Raw genomic sequence first — 4,633 nt, 5'->3', positions numbered from 1 at the left:
AAAAAAAAAAAAAAAAAAAGATTCATTGTATCTGGAGAAAAGAGAACTTCTTGCCTATGAGCATAGCTGGATCCTACAGTTCATGACAGGAGAAAACTAACCCAACAATAAAGGTATTCCAGATTAAGGAGCACCATCTCTCCCCAGCGTGATTTCAGTATCTTTCCAAAAAGGCAGACGAAGACCATGAAGTGAGTTTCTAGAGTCCCTCTAAGCTTAGGAGTCTGAAAACTTGAGATTTCTTCCAAAATTCTGTGGAGAATTTTTTAACTTGTAATTTAAAGAAAAATGGCTTTGTCAGTGTAATTCTTTAAGGCCTCCAGGTGGTATTCAGCTTTCTAAGTCTGGGATTTAGGAGAAAGTTCCTGCTCCACTTTTAGATTGAAAAAAAAAAAAAAAAAGAATAATTCTTAAGAAATGTCATTGAGCTGTTTCTCATCCATATCTTGGACTGAACTTTTCATGCTTTATACATTTTGGATATTTAGTGGCTAATATGGAATTATGACCTTCTATGACATTATTTATTAGGCAATAAAAATTCCCCTCACCACAGTACTAACATCAAGAGAAGAAAGCTCAGGAATTTTTGGCCCTGAGAATGAGCTAATACAGACCACACAGACACGTCTTGGGAGTCATGAAAATCAGGGGTTTTAATATTCTTCCTAGACATCCCCACCCGACAGAACCTGAGTGGCCTGAGTCTCGCTAAAGGCGAAGACTTGCCCAACATTGGTGTGTGTACCTGAACTGAGTCTGTGTCAATGCCTTCCCCCAAACGCTGTCTCCACACTGCCCCCCGACCAGAATTTCGTCACTTGGGATCAGGTCAGGGCAGTCCCTAGCTTGCTCAAGATCCTGGGGGCTCTTTGGAGTGGGGTAAAAGTAAGGTCACCCTATGAGCTCACAAGAAAACCTGAAAGTTTTGCACCTGGCAATGATTCTCCCAAAGCTCAAAAATATTTCAAAATTGGAGTGGTTGTTTTTCCGAGGAGGAGGAGATGGCATGATTTACTTATTTATTTTTTAAGACTTTAGCGGGGTTTAACAAATGGAGGCCAGTGCCCTGAGAGCTTTACCACATCTTTCAAAGAGGACTGCTTTACTTCTTTAGTATCAGACTTGGATGTTAACGGCCATGCTAGGGACGCCTTTCTTAGCCCCACTCCCACTTCAGACATTCAAGACAGCAATAAATACAGGAACGTTCTTATCTCCTGTCTCCTCTTCCCACAGACAACAACCTGCCAGAGGTTTTATTGCTCCGAGTGTAAATCTGAGCAGATAAGACCATACATTTATGGAATAAGTAAATCATTTCATGGTTTCAGTTTTGGAAATTAGGTTTGTCCCTCAAGTATTGAATTATCTTGTTTTAAGGATAAGTCTTAAAATAACAATTGGTGAACATGATATAACCACTTGTTGTTCATACTTTTATGTCCATAACAAACTCTCTTTTAATTTATGAACTGGAAGCTTATTCCATTATGTGAAAGTAGAAACAATTGATGAACCCGTTTTGTTTTTTTTTCAAGACGATATGCAAAAGCCCAATACCTAGTAAGCCAATTCTTGCCATTCTGGGGGGGAAACTGGTGATCAGTGATGAGATTGGATAAGAATTTTTTCTTACACTTCACCAAGTCCAATCCATACAACAAAGATATATTGAGAATACCCCATTACTTGCAGCAGTAAAGACCTCAGATCTGAAGCATCAATCACTTGAAAATACGCATTCTTACCTCGCAAAACCCCGAGGTGAATTGTGAAATGTTAACGTGGAAAAGGGTTCTGTGGTTCAGTAAGTTTTGGAAATGCTCAAGGTTGAGCAGCTTTCTTCAGTGGATAACTTACGAAAGCCTTGAATTTGTATTGTGATCTCCAAGGAGGGGTGAGAGGACGGGGCAAGCGGGCAGAATTTCCCAAGCAGAACTAGGTGGACCACATGTGGCTTATCACTGGTGGTAGGATTGATAAAAACTGAGTTTCAGCCCCAGAGCCCTGCTTGCCATGCATTTTGAATAATCCTTGGGTTAGTAATGAGGTTATATGAGAATCAAGCCTGCTGATAACTTCACACTAAAAGGATTTCAAAGACTTTTATCTAAAAGATAAAAGATGGATTTGAATTTCTACCAGTTTACTTTCAGCCTCTAAATCTCATATTCCACAACTGCATGGAATTCCCAGAGGCTGTGAAACAAAAGTCTTTTACTGTGAGACTCACTGGCATTCAACTAAAATCAGAACTGGGTAAGAGAGCTTAATCAACTATTGGAGAATATAATTTTTATGAAATTCACACACACACACACACACACACACACAGTTTCTTGCAGATAGCATATAGTTGGGTCATGTGTTTTATTTAGTACATTCTGCCAATCCATTCCTTTTACTTTTATATTTAATGTAATTATTTATATGTAGCACTTAATTCTGCCATCTTAATTTTTATTTTCTGTTTGTTCTATTTTGGGTGTTTTGTTTGTTTTTTGTCTATTTCCTTCTTCCGGCATTCCTGTGGGTTACTTGAACATTTTCTAGAATTCCATTTTGAGTTATCTATAGTGTTTTGGGGTGTATCTCTTTGTATAGTTTTGTGTGTGTGTGTGTGTGTGTGTGTGTGTGGTTTTTTTCATGGTTGCTCAGGTATTAAATTATATGCATAACTTATCACAGTCTACTGGCATCATTTTATCAGTTCGAGGGAAGTATAGCAATCTCACCTCTGTTCATGCCTTATTATCCTCTCTTGTTTGTAATATAATTGTCTTCAGTAATCCCCTACATACATTTAGAACCACATTAGCATTACAATTTTTGCTTCAACCATCAAACATAATTTAGAAAACTCAAGAGAAAAAAGACAGTCATATTGTATTGTCAAAGACATATTTTTGCTTACCATGTTTTTTCTTCCTTTCTGCTGTTCCAAGTTTCCTTCTTTCATCATTTCCTTTCTGTATAGAGAACTTACTTTAGCCCTTCTTTTAGGGTAGGTCTGCTGGTGAGAAATTCTCTTAGTTTTCTTTCATCTGAGAATGTCTTGATTTCCCTCTTCATTCTCAAATGATATTTTTCTCTGGATATGGGATTCTGCATTGACTTTTTTTCTTCCAACGCCTGAAACACGTTGTGCCATTTCCTTCTACCCTCCATGAGGTTTCTGATGAGAACTTTTCTGTCATTCAAATAATTTTTCTCCTACAAGGTGTTTTTTATCTCCTGCTCCTTCAATATTTTTTCTTTGTTTTTAGTTTCAGAAGTTTGACTATTATGTGTCTTTGTGGAGATTTCTTTAGTTTTATCCTCTTTGGGGTTCACCCACCTTCTTGAATCTGCAGGATTACATCTTTTACCAAATTTAGAAGGTTTAATCCGTAATTTCTTTGAGTACTTTTTTCAGCTCTGCACTTTTTCTGTTCTTCTGAGACTCCAGTGACACAGTGTTAAATCTTTTGTTATACTCTCACAGATCCCTGAGGCTCTGTTTTTGGTTTTGTTTAAATTTTTTAATCTATTTTCTCTCTGGTGTTCAGATGTGGTAATTTCTATTGTTCTACCTTCCAGTTCACTAATTCTTTCCTCTCTCTTCCACTCTACTGCTGAACCCATCCACTCAGTGTTAACTTCAGTTACAGTATTTACAGTTCTGAACTTTCCATCTGGTTCTTCTTTATATTTTCTATTTCCTTGCTTAGACTTTATTTCTCATTTGTTTCAAGTTTGTTTGTAATTATGCATTGAAACATTTTTTATTATGGTTGCTTTAAATCTTTGTTAGGTAATTCTAACATCTTTGTAGTTATCTCATTGTTGGTATCTATTCATTGTCATTTTTCATTCTGTTTGAGATCTTCCTGGTACAACAAGTGATTTTTTTATTGAAACCTGGACATTTTGGTACTATGTTATGACATTCTGGATCTTTTTTTTTTAACATCTTTATTGGATAATTGCTTTACATTGTTGTGTTAGTTTCTGCTGTATAACAAAGTGAGTCAGCTATAGGTATACATATATCCCCATATCCCCTCCCTCTTGTGACTCCCTCCCACCCTCCCTATCCCACCCCTCTAGTTGGTCACAGAGCACCAAGCTGATCTGCCTGTGCTATGAGGCTGCTTCCCACTAGCTACCTATTTTACATTTGGTAGTGTATATATGTCCATGCCACTCTCTCACTTCATCCCAGCTTACCCTTCCCCTTCCCCGTGTCCTCAAGTCCATTCTCTATGTCTGTGTTTTCATTCCTGTCCTGCCCCTAGGTTCTTCAGAACCATTTTTTTTTTTTAGATTCCATGTATATCTGTTAGCATACGGTATTTGTTTTTCTCTTTCTGACTTACTTCACTCTGTATAAAAGTCTCTAGGTCCATCCACCTCACTACAAATAACTCAATTTCATTCCTTTTTATGGCTGAGTAATATTCCATTGTATATATGTGCCACATCTTCTTCATCCATTCATCTGTTGATGGACACTTAGGTTGCTTCCATGTCCTGGCTATAGTAAACAGTGCTGCAATGAACATTGTGGTACATGACTCTTTTTGAATTATGTTTTTCTCAGGGTATATGCCCAGTAGTGGGATTGCTGGGTCATATGGTAGCTCTCTTT

The 4,633-nt window shown here is 37.5% G+C and overlaps 1 protein-coding gene across 1 annotated transcript in view; it reads right to left on the bottom strand.

The window, feature by feature from the left end:
* Window positions 1-4,633, bottom strand: part of LYPD6 (LY6/PLAUR domain containing 6) — a 24,123-nt gene that overhangs the window by 2,890 nt on the left and 16,600 nt on the right. The gene's annotated exons all lie outside the window — the stretch shown is intronic.

Source organism: Physeter macrocephalus, chromosome 2, assembly GCF_002837175.3.
Source record: "Physeter macrocephalus isolate SW-GA chromosome 2, ASM283717v5, whole genome shotgun sequence".
In the NCBI taxonomy this organism is placed as follows: Eukaryota; Metazoa; Chordata; class Mammalia; order Artiodactyla; family Physeteridae; genus Physeter; species Physeter macrocephalus.
The sequence above is the reverse complement of the archived record's forward strand: the minus strand, read 5'-3'. Positions and strand labels throughout refer to the sequence as shown.